The 23,956-nt window shown below is 49.6% G+C and overlaps 1 long non-coding RNA gene and 1 pseudogene across 1 annotated transcript in view; one reads left to right on the top strand and one right to left on the bottom strand.

Annotated features, from left to right (window-relative positions):
* Positions 1-787: 787 nt before the first annotated feature.
* Positions 788-23,956, bottom strand: part of LOC139235427 (zinc finger protein 271-like) — a 136,781-nt pseudogene continuing 113,612 nt past the window's right edge.
* LOC139235639 (uncharacterized) overlaps positions 13,832-23,956 on the top strand; it is a 47,092-nt gene continuing 36,967 nt past the window's right edge. The window contains exons 1-2 of the long non-coding RNA XR_011588487.1: positions 13,832-14,074; positions 16,566-16,754. This is a non-coding gene — a long non-coding RNA (uncharacterized lncRNA). The remainder of the gene's footprint in view (positions 14,075-16,565; positions 16,755-23,956) is intronic.

The following is a 23,956-nucleotide window of genomic DNA, read 5'->3' on the forward strand; positions in this document are numbered from 1 at the left end:
CAGGGATCGGGAGCAGCGGCAGTAAATAAAATCTAAATGTAAATTCCGATGTAGTTTATCTTCATTTATTCCTATTATAATAGCTTTTGCTGAATGTGGCCCATGCCAAGTGCCAGGGTATCGGATCAGGCCCACCATAGAAAATGAGTTTGACACCTTGAGGTAGACAATGTCAACCGGATTCGCCCATTCACCAACCGAACAACTTCTTTACAAACTCAAGCTAGTTTGTAAGGCGTGACCATGTTTCCCGGAATCCATGTTCAGTGTCTGCAATGGCCCCTTCCCTTTCCCCATGATCGAAAACAGCATCTCTCAGGATCCCTTCAAGCACCTTCCCAGTGATCGAGGTCACGTTGATGGGCCTTCAGTTCCCAACTTGTGGCCAATTTGCAAAACTTGAACTATGTGTGCTACCTTCCAATCTCGGGGAACAACCCATGACTCTACTGAGCTGATGGAGATATGGGCAAAGGGCTGACAGAGCACCCGTCCCATCTCTTTAAACACCCTTGGGTGGATATCATCCGTACCTTACAATGTCAAGGTGAACCCGCATAGCGACTTTGCTGTCAATGAAGAGTGATTAGAAAGACCAAAGTGCCATTTGCCCCTCTCAGTTTGACCCTGAAGGACTGTGTCCAGGCTGAAGTTCTCCCCCCATACGATCCTCCACCCAGATTGTCCTCACTGAGCTCCAGCCAGGTGATGCTAAACTCTCGGGTGGGAAAGAAAGAAATCCACACCAATGTATTGAAAGCAACAAGAATTTATTTGTCTTTCTCCCAAATATTAAACTCCAGTCCAGTTACAGGAGTTATTGACATCAGCGGAAACAAACCCCAACTGTCAGAATGAACATGGTTCAGTCCGGATGTGATTAACAGCAGCAATAACAGCAGAATCCCACCCCTGCAGTCACTTGTGAACTCTCTGGTGTTTCAGCAGGGTGGATGACTGAGTGAATCCCCTCCCACACTCAGAGCAGATGAACGGCCTCTCCCCGGTGTGAACTCGCTGGTGTGTCAGCAAGTGGGATGACTGAGTGAATCCCTTCCCACACTCTGAGCAGGTGAACGTCCTCTCCTGAGTGTGAACTCGCTGGTGTCTCAGCAGGTGGGATGACTGAGTGAATCCCCTCCCACATTCAGAGCAGGTGAATGGCCTCTCCCCAGTGTGAACCGGCTGGTGTGCCAGCAGGTGGGATGATGTAGTGAATCCCTTCCCACACTCAGAGCAGGTGAATGGCCTCTCCCCAGCGTGAATTCGCTGGTGCCTCAGCAGGTGGGAGGACCGAGCGAATCCCTTGCCACAATCGGAGCAGGTGAACGGCCTCTCCCCGGTGTGAACTCGCTGGTGTGCCAGCAGGTGGGAGGACCGAGGGAATCCCTTCCCACAATCGGAGCAGGTGAACGGCCTCTCCCCAGTGTGAACTCGCTGGTGTATCAGCAGGTTGGATGACTGAGTGAATCCTTCCCCACAATCGGAGCAGGTGAATGGCCTCTCCCCAGTGTGAACTCGCTGGTGCCTCAGCAGGTCGGCTGACCGAGTGAATCCCTTCCCACAATCGGAGCAGCTTAATGGTCTCGCCCCAGTGTGAACTCGCTGGTGTATCAGCAGGTTGGATAATTGAGTGAATCCTTTCCCACACTCAGAGCAGCTGAATGGCCTCTCCCCAGTGTGAACTCGCCGATGTGTTTCAAGCTGGGACGGGTAGTTGAAACATTTCCCACAGTCCGCACATTTACACAGTTTCTCCCCAGTGTGACTGCACTTGTGTTTCTCCAGGTTGGATGATCGGCTGAAGCCTTGTCCACACACAGAGCACGTGTACTGTTTCTCCCCGCTGTGAACAGTGCTTTTTGCTTCCATGATCAAAGGCCGATGATATTCCGTTCCCGATGAATCGAGTGACTCCGTCAGATCTTAATGTGATGTTTGGTTTGGGCCTCTGGTTGACAAATCCTCCCCTTTTAATACCCTGTAAAGTGAGTTTCAAACAGGAAAAAGGGTGGGTGAGAGAGAACCCACAAAAACACAAAGGCAGGTTGTGAAATTGAGCTGAATGAACCTGGCTATTTGTGCGGCCATCAGCAGAAGAAAAGTGACCATGAAAGCTGACGGATTGTTGTAATAACCCAACTGGTCACTAATGTCCTGCAGGGAAGGGAACCCACCAACCGGTCTGGGCCGACACAAGACTCTGGCTTCTATGGGAGGAGGGAGAGGTGGGCGGGGTGAAGGGGAGGGAATTTAAACATCTGCAACTCGACCAGAACTTTGACAGAACTTCCCAAACCCACAACCTATCCCGCCTAGATGGACCAGGGCAGCAGGTGCAAGGAAATCCATCACCTCCAAGTTCCCCTCCAAGTCTCACACCATCCTGACTTGGGCATATATCACCGTTCCTACATTGTCACTGGGTGAAAATCCTGGAACTCCTCACCTAACAGCATTGTGGGAGGGCCTTCACCACAGGGACTGCAGCAGTTCGAGAAGGCCCACCATCACCTTGTCAAAGGGCAAATGGAAATTGGAAATATATTCTGGCCCTACGAGCGACAACCACATCCTAAGAATGGATTAAAACAAATCTGTATATTGAAAGCCCCTACAGAAATACTTGTTCCTAAAACAATACGCTTCTACATTGTGCGGGCAGTGTCTGTTTCACAACCTAATCTCCCCTAGAATCCACCGCCGTTGACGGTCTCTCATCAGAAATTGTTGGTCCCGACTGGGCCCAGAGGTACTGGGGGTTAAACCCAGCAGCTTCTCCCCCTCTCCACTCCAGGTCAAATTGATGTAACAAACAGATGCACACAGGAGGCCAGGGAGCGACTTCCGTATCCAGCACCCACCCTGATACAGAGCGGCTCTGGATTGGTCGCTCTGTGTTTCCAGTATCGATGCACTGAAGATCAGCATATGAGGGAGGTGAATAGAGGCTTATGCTGAGAGAGTTAGAACCATAGAATCAGAGAATGGTTACAGCACGGAACAAGACCATTCGGCCCGTCGAGCCCGTGCCAGCTCTCTGCAAGAGCACCTCAGCTAGTCCCACTCCCGCACCCTTACCCCACAGCCATGCAAATGTTTTTCTTTCAGGTACTTATCCAACTCCCTTTTGAAAGCCGTGATTGAGTCTGCCTCCACCACCCTTTCAGGCCGTGCAATCTGGATATTAAACACTCGCTACGCAAAAAGGTTTTTTCTTGTGTCGCCTTTGGTTCTTTTGCCAATCACCTTAAATCTGTGTCCTCTGGTTCTCGACGCTTCTGCCAATGGGAACAGTATCTCTCGATCTACTCTGGCAAGACCACTCATGATTTTGAACACCTCGATCAAATCTCCTCTCAATCTTCCCTGCTCTAAGGAGAACACAAGAAATAAGAGAGGGAGTAGGCCATTTGGCCCCTCGAATCTGCTCCATCATTCAATAAAATCATGGCTGATCTGATCTTGGACTCAACTCCACTTCACTTCCCCCTCGCTCCCATAAACCTTTACTCTCATATCGCTCAAAACATCTGTCTATCTCCGCCTTAAAAAAATTCAATGATCCAGCCTCCACAGCTTTCTGAGGCAGAGAATTCCACAGAATTAGAACCCTCTGAGAGAAGAAATTCCCCCTCATCTCAGTTTTAAATGGGCAACCCCTTATTCTGAAACTATGCCCTCTAGTTCTGGATTCTCCTATGAGTGGAAATATCCTCTCTGCATCCACCTTGTCAAGCCCTCCAGTATGTTTTAAGTTTCAATAAGATCACCCCTCATTCTTCTGAACTTCAATGAGTATAGGTCCAAACTACTCAACCTTTCTTCATAAGTCAATGCCCTCATCTCAGGAATCAACCTAGTGAATCTTCTCTGAACTGCCTCCAATGAAAGTATATCCTTCCTTAAATACAGAGACAAAAACTGTACGCAGTACTCTAGGTGTGGCCTCACCAATACCCTGTACAGTTGTAGCAGGACTTCTCTGCTTTTATACTCTATCCCCCTTGCAACCCCAGCTGCTCCTGTTTTGTACAAGTTCATCATAATATCCATGCGTTTGTACTCTATACTTCTATTTATAAACAGGGATACTGTCAAGTGTAGTATAAACAGGGACAGGGTCGAGTGTAATATAAACAGAGGCAGGGTCGAATGTAATATAAACCGAGACTGGGTCATGTGTAATTATAAACAGTGACATGGTCTAGGGTAATATTTAGAATGACTCCTGGTGCCATGAACTAGTGAGTACAGAAATAGGAGGATAGAGCAGATGAATGCCTGGCTGGAGAGATGGTGCAGGAGGGAGGGCTTTAGATTCCTGATGCATTGGGACCGCTTCTGGAGGGAGGTGGGACCTGTACAAGCCGGACGGGTTGCACCTCAACAGAGCCGGGACCAATATCCTCACGGGGGGGGTGGGGGGGCGGGGAGTTGTCAGTGCTGTTGGGGAGGGTTTAAACTAGCTTAGCATGGGATGGGAACCTGAGAATAGATTCAGTGGGAGGGAAGTAAAGCTGGAATTAGAAAGCAAAAATATAGAAAGTGAGTTGGAAGGACAGAGGAAAAAAGCAGGAAAAACAGGAAAAAACACAAATTTAAAAGCTCTTTGTCTAAATGCACATAACATTTGTAACAAAATAGATGAATTGACGGCACAAATGGATCCAAATGGGTATGATCTGATAGCAATTACAGAGACGTGTTTGCAAGGTGACCAAGACTGGGAACTAAATATTCAGGGATATTTGACAATTCGGAAGGACAGACAGAAAGGAAAAGGAGGTGGGGTAGCTCTGTTAATAAAGAATGAGATCAGTGCTTTAGTGAGAAACGATATTTGCTCAGAGGATCAATATATTGAATCAGTTTGGGTGGAGATGAGGAATAATAAAGGGAAAATCACTGGTGGACAGAGTCTATAGGCCCCTAACAGTAGCTGCACTGTTGGACGGAATATAAATCAAGAAATAATGGAGGCTTGTAATAAAGGAACGGCAATAATTATGGGTGATTTTAAACTTCATATTGATTGGACAAAGCAAATTGGCCAGGGTAGCCTTGAGGAGGAGTCCATAGAGTGTATCCGAGATAGTTTCCTTGAACAGTATGTTGTGGAACCAACCAGGGAGCAGGCTATCTTAGATCGAGTTCTGTGTAATGAGGCTGGATTAATAAGTGATCTGGTACTAAAAGATCCTCTCAGAATGAGTGACCATAATAAGGTTGAATTTCAAATTCAACCATATTATGGTTGGTGAGAAAGTTGGTTCTCAAACCAGGGTCCTAAGCTGAAATAAAGGAGACTACAATGGTATGAGGGCAGAGTTGGCAAAAGTGGACTGGGAAAATAGATTAAAGAATGGGATGGTTGATGAGCAGTGGCAGACATTTAAGGAGATATTTCATAACCTGCAACAAAAATATATTCCAATGAGAAGCAAAGACTGTAAGAGACGGGATAACCATCCGTGGCTAACTGAGGAAATAAGGGAGGTATCAAATTGAAAACAAAGGCATACGGTGTGGCCAAGTCTAGTGGGAGGCCAGAGGTTTCTGACATTTTTAAAAGCCAGCAGAGAACGGCTAAAAAAATGATTGAGAGGGAAGATAGATTATGAAAGAAAACTAGCACAAAATATAAAAACAGATAGTAAGAGTCCTTCATGGTGGAAGACACTAAAAACATCCCAGCAGTGGATAAGCGAGGGACTATAGATAGGGAGGAACGCAATACAATCACTATCACTAATGACGTAGTACTCGGTAAAATAATAGGACTAAAGGCAGACAAGTCCCCTGGACCTGATGGCTTGCATCGTAGGGTCTTAAGAGAAGTGGCTGCAGAGATAGTGGATGCATTGGTTGTAATCTACCAAAATTCCCTGGATTTGAGGACGGTCCCAACAGATTGGAAAGCCTCAAATGTAACGTGCCTATTTGAAAAAGGAAACAGACAAAAAGCAGGACAATTTAGACCAGTTAGTCTAACATCTGTCATTGGGAAAATGCTGGAGTCCATTATTAAGGAAGCAGTCACAGGACATTTGGAAAAGCATGATTCAATCAAGCAGATTCAACATGGTTTTATGAAAGGGAAATCATGTTTGACAAATTCGCTGGAGTACTTTGAGGATGTAACAAGCACGGTGGATAAGGGGGAAGCAGTGGGTGTGGTGTATTTGGATTTCCAGAAGGCATTCGATAAGGTGCCACATAAGAGGTTACTGCACAAGATAAAAGCTCACAGGGTTGGAGGTTATGTATTAACATGGATAGAGGATTGGCAAACCAACAGAAAACAGAGGGTCGGGATAAATGGTCATTTTCCAGTTGGCAAACATGACTAGTGGGATGCCGCAGGGATCGGTGCTGGGTCTTCAACTAATTACAATCCATATTAATGACTTGGATGAAGTGACCGAGTTTGCTGTTGTTACAAAAATTGTACGGAGGACACAAAAAATATGCAAAGGGATATAGACAGGTTAAGTGAGAGGGCAAACATTTGGCAGATGGAGTATAATGTGGGAAAATGTGAAGTTAACCACTTTGGCAGAAATAATAGAAAAGCAAATTATAATTTAAATGGAGGAAAATTGCAAAGAGCTGCATTACAGAGAGACTTGGGGGTCTTGTGCATGAAACACAAAAAGTTAGTATGCAGGTACGGCAAGTAATCAGGAAGGCAAATGGAATGTTGGCCTGTATTGCAAGGGGGATAGAGTATAAAAGCAGAGAAGTCCTGCTGCAACTGTAAAGAGTATTGGTGAGGCCACACCTGGAGTACTGCGTACAGTTTTGGTCTCCGTATCGAAGGAAGGATATACTTGCATTGAAGGCTGTTCACAGAAGGTTCACTAGGTTGATTCCGGAGATGGGGGGGTTGACTTCTGAGGATAGGTTGAGTAGGTTGGGCCTATACACATTGGAGTTTCGAAGAATGAGAGGTGATCGTATTGAAACTTAATGATAATGAGAGGGCTCGCCAAGGTGGATGCAGAGAGGATATTTCCACTCATAGGGGAAACTAAAACTAGGGGGACATAGTCTCAGAATAAGGAGCCGCCCATTTAAAAGTGAGGTGAGGAGGAATTTCCTCTCTGAGGGTGGCAAATCCCTGGAATTCTGTGCCCCAAAGAGCTGTGCAAGCTGAGTCATTGAATAATTTAAGGTGGGGATAGACACATTTTTGAACGATAAGGGAATAAAGGGTTATGGGTAGTGGGCAGGGAAGTGGAGCCGAGTCCATGATCAGATCAGCCATGATCTTATTGAATGGGAAGCAGGCTCGAGGGGCCAAATGGCCTACTCCTGCTCCTATTTCTTATGTTATAGACTATTTTCCCTCCACTCCCAATTTTCACCAACAATTCTGGCTGCATTCAGTTCGACACTCACTGGCTCCCCTCCATCTGCTTCCCTGAAAGTGCTGGCTCTGGCTGGGTTCAGTTCTACACTCACTGGTTCTCCTCACTTCCTTCAAGATGCTGACTGTGGCTGGGAACATTTCCACACTCACTGGTGCCCCTCTCCTCCACTGAAGACTCTAGTTCTATCTGGGTTCAGTTCCACACTCACTGGTTCCCCTAGCTCACCTCCGCTGATGGTGCTGACCCTGGCTGGGTTCAGTTCCATACTCACTTGTTCTCCTCCCTCTCATTACCAGAGGGTGTTGGCTGGCTGGGTTCAATTCCACACTCACTGGTTCCCCTAGCTCACTTCTCCTGAAGGTGCTGACTCTGGCTGGGTTCAGTTCGACACTCACTGGTTCCCCTCCTCCCCTGAAGGTACTGACTCGGGCTGGGTTCAGTCCGACACTCACTGGTTCCCCTCCCCTGAAGGTACTGACTCTGGCTGGGTTCAGTTCGACACTCACTGGTTCCCCTTCTCCCCTGAAGGTGCTGACTCTGGCTGGGTTTAGTTCTGCACTCACTGCTTCCCCTCCCCTGAAGGTACTGACTCTGGCTGGGTTCAGTTCTACACTCACTGGTTCCCCTCCCCTGAAGGTACTGACTCTGGCTGGGTTCAGTTCTACACTCACTGGTTCCCCTCCCCTGAAGGTACTGACTCTGGCTGGGTTCAGTTCTACACTCAATGGTTCCCCTTCCCTGAAGGTACTGACTCTGGCTGGGTTCAATTCTACACTCACTGGTTCCCCTCCCCTGAAGGTACTGACTCTGGCTGGGTTCAGTTCCAGACAATGACATCATTCACTTTGTTTCGACACCAAGATAGCAGCGCATGCGCTATGCTACTCACTGAACCAAGATGGCGGAGCGATGACCCTGCCTTCCTGTACGAAGATGGCTGCCGTTAGTCTGGGCCTGTGACCGGGAGAACGACCTGAAGCTACAACCGCCGATATTCCGGTTATTATTCCGGGTTTGCGGCGGGCACCGGATGTTTATGAAGCCTCCACAGTTCCCCGCTAGTCCATTATTCCGCTCCGTCCCGCTTAAAAGGCACATCTAAGGAGCCTGTGCAAACCGTGTATCCTCCGCCATTACACGCACCGCGCATGCTCCAAACACATCCAAGAACCGCGCCTGCGCACTGAGCTCCTGTAGTCTGGAAGCGGCACATTATTCCGCGCGGGGCATGCTGGGTTCATAAGACCATGAGAAATTGGAGCAGGAGTGGGCCAGCCGGACCCCTGAGCCTGCTCCCCATTCAATAAGATCATGGCTGGTCTGATCATAGACTCAGCTCCACCTCTCTGCCCGCTCCCCAGAACCCTATACTCCATTATCGCTCAAAAATCTGGCTATCTCCGCCTTAAATATATTCAATGACCCAGCCTCCACTGCTCTCTGGGGCAGAGAATTCCAAAAGATTTACAACCTCTGAGAGAAGACATTTCTCCTTATCTCAGTTTTGAATGGGCTGAGGAGAAAGGCTGCATTTGTAAATATAACAGGAATTACTGTGATTGCATTGGGCACTGAAACATGTTCACTCTGGCAGCTCTACTTTGTTTCTGATGATCTTAATAACCCCTATACTTGAGCTGGAGATTAATATTGTGTATAAATGTTGAATAAATTATCTTTGTTTCAAACACAGTCTGTCGAATATTTGATTCCTCCATGATCAGAGGAGACTAATTGATGTTCTGTTACTGACTGTTCCATTTTAGTGCTTTTTCTTTATCTAACTTATGTCATTTCTCACCTAGTTCACCTTCGATCAAACTCCAAACTTGTTCCATTTGAGTACGAGTTGTAGTTGTAGTAGACTTCACTGCAGTGTGTCAGTTTAAACTCAACTGAAATCCTTTGAACCACCCCATTATTGAACCATCTTGCATAAGGTTCAAAATCCCTTACTTTCTGTAACCAGTTTTTGTAACCGATTGAACTTTACAAACTCATCCACACATTTTGCACATGATAGCCTGTCAAATATTCTGATATTTGTAATTGTCATTGCCACAAACTCCGTTCCCTAGCCACAGACTCCGTCCCTCTCCCCAACTTCTGTCTGAGCCTGAACCAGACTTTTTGCAACCTTGGTGTCATACTTAACCCTGAAATAGGTTTTTTAACCATATATCCACGGCATAATTAAGACTGCCTATTTCCATCTCTGTAACATCATCCGTCTCCGCTCTTGCCTCAGCTCATCCACTGCTGAAGCCCTCATCCATGCTTTTGTTACTTCTGGACTTGACTATTCCAATGCACTCCTCCCACATTCGACTGTACATAAACTAGAGTTAATCAAAAATTCGGCTTCCCATGCCCTAACTCGCACCAAGTCCAGCTCACCCATCACCCCTGTCCTCACTGACCTACACTGGCTTATGGTTAAGCAACGCCTTGATTTGAAAATTCTAATATTTTCAAACCCCTAAATTGCCTCGCCCCTCCCTAGCTCTGTAAATTCCTCCAGCCCCACAACCACCATCCTGCCCCCCAGCCATGAGATATCTGTCTTCCTGAGTATCCCTGATTATAATTGGTGACTGTGCCTTCTGTTGCCCAGGTCCCAAGTCCTGGTAAACCGAGCCTAAACCTTTCTGTCGAACCCATGCTGTACCTGCTCTGGCAGTTTTTGATGGGATAGTGTAGAGCAAGCTTTTCTCTCTTATCTAATCCGTGCTGTATCTTCCCTCGGAGTGTTTGATGGGACAGTGTAGAGTGCGCTTTACTCTGTATCTAACTCGTGCTGTACCTGCGATGGGAGTGTTTGATGGATCAGTCTATGGAGAGCTTTACTCTCTGACTAACCCGTGCTGTGTCTGTTGTGCAAGTGTTTGATCGGACGGCATAGAGGGAGATTAACTCTGTATCTAACCTATGCTGTACCTACCCTGGGAGTGTTTGGGACAGGCTAGAGTGAGATTTAACCTTTAATAACCCACGCTGTACCGACCTGGAAATGTCTGGTGAGACAGTGTAGAGGGAGCTTTACTCTGCATCTAACCTGTGTTGTCATCATCATCATCATCATCATCATCATCATAGGCAATCCCTCGGAATCGAGTAAAAATAGAAAGAAGAATTGCTTCCACTCCTGAAGTGAGTTATTTGGTGGCTGATCAGTCCAATATGAGAGCCACAGACTCTGTCACAGGTGGGACAGATAGTCATTGAGAGAAGGGATGGGTGGGACTGCTTTGCCGTATGCTCCTTCCACTGCCTGCGGATGATTTCTGGATTCACTGTCTCTGCTTAGGGCAGTCTTTGATCAGGGACTCCCAGGTGTCAGTGGGGATGTCGCACTTTGTCAGGGAGGCTTTGAGGGTGTCCTTGTAATGTTTCCACTGCCCGCCTTTGGCTCATTTGCTGTGAAGGTGCTCCACATAGAGCACTTGCTTTGGGAGTCTCGTGTCTGGCATACGAACTATGTGGCCTGCCCAGCGGAGCTGATCAAGTGTGGTCAGTGCTTCAATGCTGGGGATATTAGCCTGGACAAGGACGCTGATGTTGCTGTGCCAGTCCTCCCAGGGGATTTGTAGGATCTAGCGGAGACATCATTGGTGATATATCTCCAGCGACTTGAGGTGGCGACTGTACATGGTCCATTCCTCTGAGCCATACAGGAGGGCGGGTATTACTACAGCCCTGTAGACCATGAGCTTGGTGGTACCTGCCCTGGGAATGGTTGATGGGACAGTGTAAGGGGAGCTTTACTCTGTATCTAACCCGTGCTGTACCTGCCCTGGGAATGTCCAGCAGAACAGTATAGCGGGAGATTTTCTCTATATCGAACTGATGCTGTATCTGCCCTGGAATGGCTGGACAAGTCAGAGGGAGATGTAGTCTTTGTCTAACCTCTGCTGTACTTGCCCTGGGAACGTCTGATGGAACAGTATAGAGGAAGCTTTAATATCTATTTAACCCATGTTGTACTTGCCCTGGGAATGTTTGATGGGACAGTGTAGAGGGAGCTTTACTCTGTATCTAACCCATGCTGTACCTTCCCTGCAAGTGTCTAGTGGGAGAGTGTATTGAGATCCTTACTGTGTACCTACTCATGTCCGTTATACTCCGCAGAGGATGAAAACCACACTGTGACTCCGGGAGGAGCTCCTCAGCCACAGGGAGAAGATGGTTGAGGACGATTCAAGTGATTTCTTTCCCAGGGCAATTCATCTGTAATCGCCGCAGTCGGACCTGTCCCCTTTGTTAAAGATGGTCACGATTACTGCATCTCTGAGATCTCCAGGCATGCCCTCCTTCTTCCAGATGAGAGAGATGAGGTCATGCATTTGTGCCAATAGTGCCTCTCCACCATACTATAGTGCCTCAGTGGGGATTTCGTCCACTCCCATTGCCTTGTTGGTTTTGAGCTGGTGGGTAGCCTTTTCCACCTCGTACAGGGCTGGGGTTTTGCTGAGATAGTGGCGGGTAGCATGCTGTGGGTTGCAGTCGAGAACACTCGAGTCAAAGGCAGAGTGTCGGTTAAGAAGATCTTCGAAGTGCTCCTTCCAGCGGGTCCTGGCTGCCTCGATGTCCTTGATGAGTGTTTCCCCATTCTTGGCCAACAGTGGGGTGGTGCCTTGGGTGGTTGTGCTGTAGGTGGCGTTGACTGATGTGAAGGATCCTCACACATCATGGCTGTCAGCCAGCTGCTGAATCTCCTGTGATTGCTCCACGAACCATCTATGCTTTAGGTCACAGATTTTTTCTTGGACCTCGGCCTGAAGCCACCTGTAATGCTGCTTTGCTGGTCCCGAGTTGGGTTGTTGTTTTAGGTTCAGAAATGCCCTGTTCTTGCGATTTATTAGCTCTTGGATCTCCTGGTCATTCTCATCAAACCATTCCCGGTGTTTCCTCGATCAGGCCAACATCCTCAGCATCGAAGCACTGACCACACTCGACCAGCTGCGTTGGGTGGGCCACATTGTTCACAATTATTTTAAGTAGAACAATAATCAAGTGTCCCCTGATTAAAGTGTGTAGGGGGGGGGGGGGGGTCACACTCCAGAAACTTTCATTAAAGTGCCCCCTTGTTTTCTTTTTGAGGGCACCAAAAACACAACTTAATAATTCAAAATAAAGAGAACTTTTGTCAAATCAAATCAAATTAATTAAATAAAAATTATGTTCTCTCTTGAAATTATGCACTCCAGTCTCTGCAGTGTCCATCTCTTGTGGATACGGCGTGCTCCATCTTCGGAGATACCCTGGCTCGCCACATTGTTCACATGGCTGACAAAAGATTCCCAAAGCAAGCATTCTGCTCAGAACTCCTACATGGCAAGCGAGCCCAAGGTGATCAGAGGAAACTTTTCAAGGACACCTTCAAAGCCTCCTTGATAAAAATGCAGCATCCCCACTGATTCCTTGGCTAAATTCCGCCCTAAGTGGAGGAAGTGCATCCGGGAGGGTGCTGAGCACCTCAAGTCTCATCACTGAGAGCATGCAGAAACCAAGCGTAGGAGCATGTGGAAAACCAGTCCCACCCACCCTTTCCTTCAATGACCGGCTGTCTCACCTGTGACAGAGACTGTAATTCCCGTATTGGAATGTTTAGTCACCTAAGAACTCACCTTTAGAGTGTAAGCAAGTCTTCCTTGATTTCGAGAGACTGCCTATGATGATGATAATGTGTACCTAACCTGTGTTGTGCTTGTCCTGTGAATTTTTGGATTGGCTGTTTTGAAAGACGTTTACCCTGCATTTAAATTATGCTGTACTTGCCCTGGCAGTGTTTGATGGGACAGTGTAGAGGGAGCTTCACTCTGTCTCTAAACCCTGCTGTAGCTGCTACCGGTACGCTTGCGGCCTTCTGTAAGAGGTCGGCACTGGAGGGACTGGAGTGCATCGTCACCTCGAGCAACCAAATTTTAATTTGATTTAAGTTTACCATCCAAAGTTTAATTAGTTTATTTTGTTGGTTATAGTGCCCTCCTCCCTTTAATCAGGGGCATTTGATTTAAAGATTAACAACAAAATAGTTGCGCTGTACCTGCCCTGGGATTGTTTCTTGGGACTGTGCAGAGGGAGCTTTATTCTGTATCTAACCCGTGCTGTACATGCCCTGGGAATACCTGGTGGGACAGTGTGCAGGGACCCTTACTGTGTATTTAACATGTGCTGTACCTGCTTGATGTGTTTGATGAAAGTCAGCGTACAGCAAGCTTTAAATTGTAACTAACCCGTGCTGTACCTGCCCTGGGACTGTTTAGGACAGTACAGAGGGAGCTTCACTCTGTATATAACCCTTGCAGTATCTGGCCCACTCCTGCTCCTGTTTGTCATGGTCTTATCTACCCAGTATGCCCTGCGGGGGAAAAGGTGCCGCACCCAGACTGCAGGAGCTCAGTGCGCAGGCGCGGGCCGTGGATGTGTTTGGAGCATGCGCAGTGCGTGTAATGGCGGAGAAGACGTGTTTTGGACAGGCTCCTCAGAATTCTCTTTATCAGCGGGACGGAGCGGAGTAAGAGACCAGCGGGGAGCCGGGGAGGCTTCATAAACAACCCGTGCCCGCCGGAAGCCAGCAATAATAACCGGAATATCGGCGGATGCAGTTTCGGGGCTTTCTTCCCGTCACAGGCCCAGGCGAACGGCAGCCATATTCGAGCAGGAAGTCAGGTTCAGCGCTCCGCCATCTTGATTCAGTGAGTAGCACAGCGCATGCGCGGCTATCTTGCTGAAGATACAAAGTGAATGATGTCAGTGTCTGGAACTTAACCCAGCCAGAGTCAGTACCTTCAGGGGAGGGGAACCAGTGAGTGTAGAACTGAACCCAGCCAGAGTCAGCACCTTCAGGGGAGGGGAACCAGTGAGTGTAGAACTGAACCCAGCCAGAGTCAGTACCTTCAGGGGAGGGGAACCAGTGAGTGTAGAACTGAACCCAGGCAGAGTCAGTACCTTCAGGGGAGGGGAACCAGTGAGTGTAGAACTGAACCCAGCCAGAGTCAGCACCTTCAGGGGAGGGGAACCAGTGAGTGTAGAACTGAACCCAGCCAGAGCCAGTACCTTCAGGGGAGGTGAACCAGTGAGTGTCGAACTGAACCCAGCCAGAGTCAGTACCTTCAGGGGAGGGGAACCAGTGAGTGTAGAACTGAACCCAGCCAGAGTCAGTACCTTCAGGGGAGGGGAACCAGTGAGTGTAGAACTGAACCCAGCCAGAGTCAGTACCTTCAGGGGAGGGGAACCAGTGAGTGTAGAACTGAACCCAGCCAGAGTCAGTACCTTCAGGGGAGGGGAACCAGTGAGTGTAGAACTGAACCCAGCCAGAGTCAGTACCTTCAGGGGAGGGGAACCAGTGAGTGTAGAACTGAACCCAGCCAGAGTCAGTACCTTCAGGGGAGGGGAACCAGTGAGTGTAGAACTGAACCCAGCCAGAGTCAGTACCTTCAGGGGAGGGGAACCAGTGAGTGTAGAACTGAACCCAGCCAGAGTCAGTACCTTCAGGGGAGGGGAACCAGTGAGTGTAGAACTGAACCCAGCCAGAGTCAGCACCTTCAGGGGAGGGGAACCAGTGAGTGTAGAACTGAACCCAGCCAGAGTCAGTACCTTCAGGGGAGGGGAACCAGTGAGTGTAGAACTGAACCCAGCCAGAGTCAGTACCTTCAGGGGAGGGGAACCAGTGAGTGTAGAACTGAACCCAGCCAGAGTCAGTACCTTCAGGGGAGGGGAACCAGTGAGTGTAGAACTGAACCTGGCCAGAGTCAGCACCTTCAGGGACCAGTGATTGGTGCCCCGGCCCCGCCCCCCCACCACTGATTGGCGCGGAGCAGCACGCTGGGTGGGCTGGTGCCCCACGACGCCTCTCCATTGGCTCGCAACCTTTGAGCTCGGGGCCCATGTGAGGCGGGGAGGAGTTGTGCGCAGGCGCGGGGCCAGCCTATTGTGGGAGATTAGCTGTAGACGGACGACGTTTTGCCCCCTCCCCCGCGGAGGACTCACGGACATGCGCGTGCGGTAAGATTTGGGTGCGGCTGTGGGGCACCTTCGGGCGGGGACGGGCCTTGGTTATTGTCGGGGGTTGCCGGGAGTTCGGCCGCCAGCTTTGGGCAGCAGGGGGAGCAGGGAGCAACAGGGGCGGGGCTTCCTCGACATCACCATACTTTCCATTGTCCCACTGCAAGGCAGGGAGCATGTGTGGCGGCCATCTTACTGCAGGAAGCAGGTGCAGGATGGGGACCAGTGACATGAATACATGAGAACATCAGAAATAGGAGATGAGTCGGCCCTTTGGCCCCTCGAGCCTGCCGCCATTCAATAAGATGATGGCTGCAGCATCTGGGGTGGTTCTCCTTGGAGCAGTGAAGGTGCAGAGCAGGTTTAACAGAGGTGTTCACAATCGGGAAGGCTTTAGATTGAGTCAGGGAACAGAGTGGTTCTGCTCACACAATCAGAGAATGGTTACAGCACGGAAGGCCATTTGGCCCATCGAACCCTTGCCTACTCCCTTTCCCCGGCCCTGCAAAATGTTTTTTTTCAGATACTTATCCAACTTGTTTTTTTTTTTTGAAAGCTGTGATTGAGTCTTCCTCCACCACCCTTTCAGGCCGTGCATTCTGGATCCTAACCACTCGCTGCATAAAGTAGATTTTTTTGATGTCACCTTTGGTTATTTTGCCATTCACCTTTCCGTCTCCTCTGGTTCTCGACCCCTCCACCAATGGGAACAGTATCTCTCTATCTACTCTGTCCAGACCCCTCATGATTTTGAACACTTCTAGCAATTCTCCTCTTAACCTTCTCTGCTCCAAGGAGAACAACCCCAGCTTCTCCAGTCAATCCACGGAACTGAAGTACCTCATCTCGTGAATCATTCTTGTCAATCTTTTCTGCACCCTCTCTAAGGCCTTCACATCCTAATGTGTGGTGCCCAGAATTGGACACAATGCTCCAGTTGAGGCCGAACCGGTGTTTTACAAAGGTTCATCATAACCTCCTTGCTTTTGTACTCTGATGCCCAGCAACCTGTACGTGTTTTTAACTGCTTTCTCAACCTGTCCTGCCACCTTCAGTGATTAGTCCACATATACCCGCAGGTCTCACTGTTCATGCACCCCCCTTTAGGATTGTACCCTTTAGTTTATATTGCCTCTCCCCGTTTATTTAATCATGCTTTTCTAATTTTATTTCTTAACTCAGATTCACGGCATCATTTTATTTTTTCCTCCGAGCCCCTCAACTTAATGTGGCAGCGTAATGTTGGCGAGTGGTGATTGATTGCCCTGGGAACCAACAGGAAGAGAGGTCAGAGGCCGGGGGGCCCAGGGAGCAGCGTGTTCTGCAACCAATCACGGTGCTTGAGGGGTGGATCCTGAGTCAGCCTGTCAGGTGAGTCTGTGTGAATCCCTGTTAAACAATTCATCTTTTAAAGTTAAATCGAGATTTCTTTTGTCAACAAAACAGTTTAACATTTGTCATTATTTTGTTTTCCTGGAGTTCCTATTATGAGTTTCAGACACTTCAGTGCCAAGTGGACCAGGTGTTTAAAGGTCATTCATTTCCCTCTTTCCATGTTGCTGTTAGTTAAAGGGACAGAGATTGATTTCCCCGCATTATGCATCTTTAGCAGTTAAAGTAACATCCTTCCTGTTAGTAGTGAGTCACATTATGTGCTGGGTGAGATGGCTGGTGCCATCAGTCTTTAAAATACTCATTCTCTTGTTCAAATCTCTCCAGGGTCTCGCCCTTCCCCTATCTCTGTAACCTCCTCCAGCCCACCAACCCTCTTAATAGTTTGTTTTCTTTGGAACGGAGGAGACTGAAGGGAGACCTTAATGAGGTGTATAAAATTATGAGCGGTCGAGATAGAGTGGATAGGAAGGACCTATTTTCCCTTCGCAGAGGGGTCAGCAACCAGCAGAACTTTTTAGTCAGTACATAGCAAGCCCAACAAGAGAGGGGGAAGTTCTGGACTTAGTATTCGGGACTGAAGCTGGGCAGGTGGAAGGGGTATCGATGGGACAGCATTTTGGTGCGAGTGATCATAATTCAGTTTGATTTCGGGTAGTTATGGAAAAGGACAAAGATAGACCAGGAATAAAAGTTCTCAATTGGGGAAAAGCCAATTTTACTAAGCTGATTTGTGATTTAGCCAAAGTGGACTGGAAACAGCTACTTGAAATGGTGAGAGATTGGGAAACGGTGTTTAGAGGGACCTTGGTGTCCTTGTACACGAATCACTGAAAGTTAATATGCAGGTACAGCAAGCAATGAAGAAACCAAATGGTATGTCAGCCTTTTATTACAAGAGGATTTGAGGATAAGAGTAAACATAAGAACATAAGAAATAGGAACAGGAGTGGGCCATACGACCTCTCGAGCCTGCTCCGCCATTCAATAAGATCATGGCTGATCTGATCATGTATTCAGCTCCACTTACCCGCCCACTCCCCATAACCCCTTATCCTTTAAGAAACTGTCTATTTCTGTCTTAAATTTATTTCATGTCCCAGCTTCCACAACCATCTGAGGCAGCGAGTTCCACAGATTTACAATCCTCAGAAGAAATTCCTCCTCATCTTTGCTTTAAATGGGTGGCCATTATTCTAAGATCATGCCCTCTAGTTCGAGTCTCACCCATCAGTGGAAACATCCTCTCTGCATCCACCTTGTCAAGCACCCTCATAATCTTATACATTTTGATAAGATCACCTCTCATTCTTCTGAATTTCAATGAGTTGAGGCCCAAACTACTCAACCTTTCCTCATAAGTCAACCCCCTCATCCCCAGAATCAATCAAGTGAACCTTCTCTGAACGGGCTCCGAAGCAAGTAAATCCTTTCGTAAATATGGAAACCAAAACTGCTTGCAGTATTCCAGGGTGTGGCCTCACTAATACCTTATATAGCTGTAGCAAGACTTCCCTGCTTTTATACTCCATCCCCTTTGCAATAAAGGCCAAGATACCATTGGCCTTCCTGATCACTTTCTGTACCTGCATACTATCCTTTTGTGCTTCATACACAAGTGACCCCAGGTGCCACTGTACTGCAGCATTTTGTAATCTTTCTCCATTTAAATAATAACTTGCTCCTAGACATCTTACTGCAATTATATAGGGCCCTGGTGAGACTACACCTGGAGTATTGTGTACAGTTTGGCTGCTTACCTAAGGAAGGATGTACAGACCATTGAGGATGGTAACGAAGGTTCACCAGACTGATTCCTGGGATGGGGGGATTGTCCAGTGAGCAGAGATTGAGTAGACCAGGCCGATATTCTCTACAGTTTAGAAGAATGAGAGGTGATCTCATTGAAACATAGAAAATTCTTACAGGGCTTGACAGTGTAGCTCAGGGGTGTCAAACATACGGCTTGTGGGCAGGACACGACCCCCCAAGCACCTTCCACCGGCCCACCGCGTGTTTTAATTTATACACCCCCCACTCCCGATCTTTCGCTTGCTGACTGGAACACAACCTGAATTTGTCAGCCGTCACGGAACATGAGAAGGGCGACGGAGGCACGGGGAAGGTCAGTCGGTGTCCACGGGGAGCAATTCTGGGACAACGAGGGCACTCACACGGTCTGTCAATGGGAGATAAGCTTTGAGTGATGCAGTGAGTGGATAAATACCAAGAGAGAGTGGGAGGAGTGTCGCTGGAACTCCCAGTGATTTAACAGATGATGGGGGTCAGTGCAGGGTAGGTAGTGAGGGGGTTGTGTTCCTGCACTTCTCCGCGCCCCCCCCCCCCCCCCAGCGAGGCGCTGATTTTAAAATTCTCAGCCTCGTGTTCTAATCCTTCTCCCCTCCCCTCCCCTCCCCTCCCCTCCCCTCCCCTCCCCTCCCCTCCCCTCCCCTCCCCTCCCCTCCCCTCCCCTCCCCTCCCCTCCCCTCCCCTCCCCTCCCACCTCCTCCAGCCCTGCACCCCTCATATCTCTCTAAACCTCCTCCAGCGCCAAAGCCCCAGCCCTACATCCCTCCCTATCTCTGTAACCTCCTCAGCCCTACAACCCTCCCTATCTCTGTAACCTCCTCAGCCCTACAACCCTCCCTATCTCTCTCAACCTCCTCCAGCACCGATGCCTCTCATATCTCTCTAAACCTCTTCCAGCCCCAAAGCCCCAGCCCTACATCCCTCCCAATCTCTCGAACCTCCTCCTGCCGTACATCCCTCCCTATCTCTAAATCTCCTCCAGCCCCTACACCCCTCCCTATCTCTCTAACCCTCCTCCCTCCCTATCTCTCTAACCCTTCTCCAGCCCCTACACCCCTCCCTATCTCTCTAACCCTCCTCCAGCCCCTACACCCCTCCCTATCTCTCTAACCCTCCTCCCTCCCTATCTCTCTAACCCTCCTCCAGCCCCTACACCCCTTCATATCTCTAACCCCATCCAGCCACTATCCACCTCCGTATCTCTGTAACCTCCTCCAGCCCTACACCCCTTGCTATCTCTCTAACCTCCCCCTGCCCCTACATCCCTCCCTACGTCTGCAACCTCCTCCAGCACGACAACCCTCCCCCTCTGTCACCTCCTCCAGCACTACACACCTTGGTATCTCTCCAACCTACTCCATCCCCTACATCTCTCCCAATCTCCATAACCTCCTCCAGCCCCTACACCCCTCCCTATCTGTAACCTCCTCCAACTCTAGGCCCATCCCTTTTTCTGTAACCTCCTCCAGTCCCGACACCTCTCCCTATCTCTCACCTCCTCCAGCCCCTACACCCCTCCCAATCTGTGTAACCTCCTCCAGACCCTACACCCCTCCCTATCTCTAAATTCCTCCAGACCCTACACCCCTCGCTATCTCTGCAATCTCCTCCTGCCCTACACCCCTCCCCAACAGTAACCTCCTCCAGTGCAACACACCTCCACATCTCTCTAACCTCCTCCAGCCCCTACACCCGTCCCTGTCGCTGTAACCTTCAGCACTTACACAGCTCCCTATCTCTGTAACCTCCTCCAGCACGAGACCCCTCCCTGTCTCTGTAAGCAACTTCAGCCCCTAAACCCCTCCCTATGTCCATAACCTCCTCCAGCCCTAAATCCCTCCCTACCTCTAATCTCATCCAGGCCCAACACCCCTCCCTATCCCCGTAACCACCTCCAGTTCCTACAACCCTCCCTATCTTTGTAACCTCCAGCCCCAACACCCATCGCTATCTCTCTAACCTCCTCCATCCCTACACCCCTCCTTATCTCTGTAACCTCCTCCATCCCTACAGCCCTCCGTATCTATGGAACCTCCTTCAGCCCCTACATCCCTCCCTATCTCTGTAGTCTCCTCCAACCCCTACACCCTCCCCTATCTGTAACCTCCTCCAGCCCCTACACCCCTCCCTTTATCTGTAACGTCCTCCAGCACTACAAGCCTCCCCCTCTATATCCTCCTCCAGCCCATACACCCCTCCCTATCTCTTTAACCTCCTCCAGGCGCTACACCCTTCGCTATCTCTATAACCTCCTCCTGCCATACACCCCTCCCGATCTCTGTAATGTCCTCCAGCCCCGACAGCCCTCCATATCTCTGCAACCTCCAGTCCCTACACCACTCACTATCTCTAACCTCCACCAGACCCTACACCTCTCCTTTTGTCTGTAATCCCCTCCAGCGCCTAAATCCCTCCCTCTCTCTGTAACCACCTCCGGTTCCTACAACCCTCCCTATCTCTGAAGTCTCCTCCAGCCCTTACACCCCTCCCTATCTCTAACCTCCTCCAGCCCTACACCCCTCCCTCCCTTTCTAACCTCCTCCAGCCCCTACAACCCTCCTTATCTCTGTAATCTCCAGCCCCAACACCCAACGCTATCTCTCTAACCTCCTCCATCCCTACACCCCTCCTTATCTCTGTAACCTCCTCCATCCCGACAGCCCTCCGTATCTATGGAACCTCCTTCAGCCCCTACATCCCTCCCTATCTCTGTAGTCTCCTCCAACCCCTACACCATCCCCTATCTGTAATCTCCTCCAGCCCCTACACCCCTCCCTTTATCTGTAACGTCCTCCAGCACTACAAGCCTCCCCCTCTATATCCTCTTCCAGCCCATACACCCCTCCCTATCTCTTTAACCTCCTCCAGGCGCTACACCCTTCGCTATCTCTATAACCTCCTCCTGCCATACACCCCTCCCGATCTCTGTAATGTCCTCCAGCCCCGACAGCCCTCCATATCTCTGCAACCTCCAGTCCCTACACCACTCACTATCTCTAACCTCCACCAGACCCTACACCTCTCCTTTTGTCTGTAATCCCCTCCAGCGCCTACATCCCTCCCTCTCTCTGTAACCACCTCCGGTTCCTACAACCCTCCCTATCTCTGCAGTCTCCTCCAGCCCTTACACCCCTCCCTATCTCTAACCTCCTCCAGCCCTACACCCCTCCCTCTTTCTGTAACCTCCTCCAGCCCTAAACCCCTCCCTATCTCTAACTTCCTCCAGACCGACACCCCTCGCTATCTCTAACTTCCTCCAGCCCCTACATACCTCCCTATCTCACTAACCTCCTCCAGCCCCTGCACCCCTCCCTATCTCTCAAACCTCCTCCAGCCCCTGCACCCCTCCCTATCTCTCACCACCTCCTGCCTTACGCCTCTACCGATCTCTGTAACCTCCTCCAGCCGTTCACTCTTCCCTATCTCTGTAATCTCCTTCAGCCCACCACCCCTCCCTATCTCCATAACCACCTCCAATACCAGAACCTTCCCTATCTCTGCAATCTCCTCCAGCCCCTTCCTATCTCTGTAACCTCATCCAGCACTGCACACCTCCCTATCTCTGTAACCAGCTGCAGCCTTCCAACCCTCCCTATCTCTGTAATCTCCTCCAGACCCTACAAACATCTCTCTCTCTAACCTCCTCCAGCCCTTACACTCATCCTGTTCTCGAAAACCTCCTCCAGCCCTAAACCCCTCCCTATCTCTGTAACCTCCATCCCCTACATCCCTCCCTCACTAATCTCCTCCAGCCCTAAACCCCGCCCTATCTCTAACCTCCTGCAGGTCCTACACCTCTCTCTATCTCTGTAACCCCCTCCAGCATTACAATCCTCCCCCTCTGTAACCTTCTCCAGCACTAGACCCCTCCCCCTCTGTAATCTCTTCCAGCTTTTACACCCTCCCTATCCCTCTAACCTCCTCCAGCACCTACACACCTCTCTATCTCTCTAACCTCCTCCAGCCCGACACCCCTCCGTATCTCTCACCTTCCCCTTCCCACTGCCCCCCCCCCCTTACAGTTGAGCCACCCATGATGCCTTGGACTTGGCTCTGGCTGTACTCCCTGAGGAACCACCAGTACAGAGAGTGAGATGCACTGAGAGGTGTCCTGCACTTCCTGCCTGGTCCTCCATGTCTGTCTGGGCAGTCACCCATTCCCTCTCTGCCTGCACACTCTTATGCTGCGAGGTGACGAATCCCTGAAAGGTGCTATCCACGTAGCTCTCAGCCTCGCGGATGCAGTGACACTCGCTGCTGCTCAAGCTCTGAAACCCCATGCTTAAGCATGCCTTACCCTACTCCCAGTGCATGACTCCCCCAGCTGAAGTGCCTTACCCCACTCCCAGTGCATGCCTCCCCCAGCTGAAGTGCCTTGCCCCAGTCCCAGTATATGCCTTACCTCAGTCCTGTTTCTCGGCACCACCTGCATGGAATGATTTGTGCTTAGAGGGGGCGGGCCATGACACGGGGTGGGGCTTGTCGCCTGTCCATCAGAAAAGTGCAGAACAAATAGTTACCTGCGTTAATAAATCCCGGGAGGTCACGCAGCCCAAGCGTGGGCCCAGGCTCGAGAGACAACACTCCGCACCATCCGCTACACACACACCCGGGCTCGGTTCCAGGCCCCGAATCACAGCCCGCAGGCCCCGTGTTTGCACCCCGGTTCCAGCCCGGGCACACGCTATTGGGCCAGCCTGGGCTCACGCTATTGGGCATCACAAAAGACCCAGGGTCCGGCCTAATACAAATGGAGACAGGGTCCGGCCTAATACAAATGGAGACAGGGTCCGGCGTATTACAAATGGAGACAGGGTCCGGCGTAATACAAATGGAGACGGGGTCCAGCGTAATACAAACGGAGACGGGGTCCAGCGTAATACAAACGGAGACAGGGTCCAGCGTAATACAAACGGAGACAGGGTCCAGCGTAATACAAACGGAGACAGGGTCCAGCGTAATACAAACGGAGACAGGGTCCAGCGTAATACAAACGGAGACAGGGTCCAGCGTAATACAAACGGAGACAGGGTCCAGCGTAATACAAACGGAGACAGGGTCCAGCGTAATACAAACGGAGACAGGGTCCAGCGTAATACAAACGGAGACAGGGTCCAGCGTAATACAAACAAAGACAAGGCCTAGTTTTACACTGTAAACAAGTATTTAATAATTGAAACAGTGTTTTTGCAATAATAACAAAGTGTGACACTATCACCTCTAACAGAAGCCTTTAACACTTTAACAATACCAGAAACATACTCTATAGAATACAGCAGAGACACAATCTACAGTTATAATAATAGAGGTGTGCCACCAGAACTGGAACTACAGGGGCAGGTTATTTTCAGGTCTAGTGTAACAATTCCAGA

This window comes from Pristiophorus japonicus, chromosome 23 (assembly GCF_044704955.1).
Source record: "Pristiophorus japonicus isolate sPriJap1 chromosome 23, sPriJap1.hap1, whole genome shotgun sequence".
In the NCBI taxonomy this organism is placed as follows: domain Eukaryota; kingdom Metazoa; phylum Chordata; class Chondrichthyes; family Pristiophoridae; genus Pristiophorus; species Pristiophorus japonicus.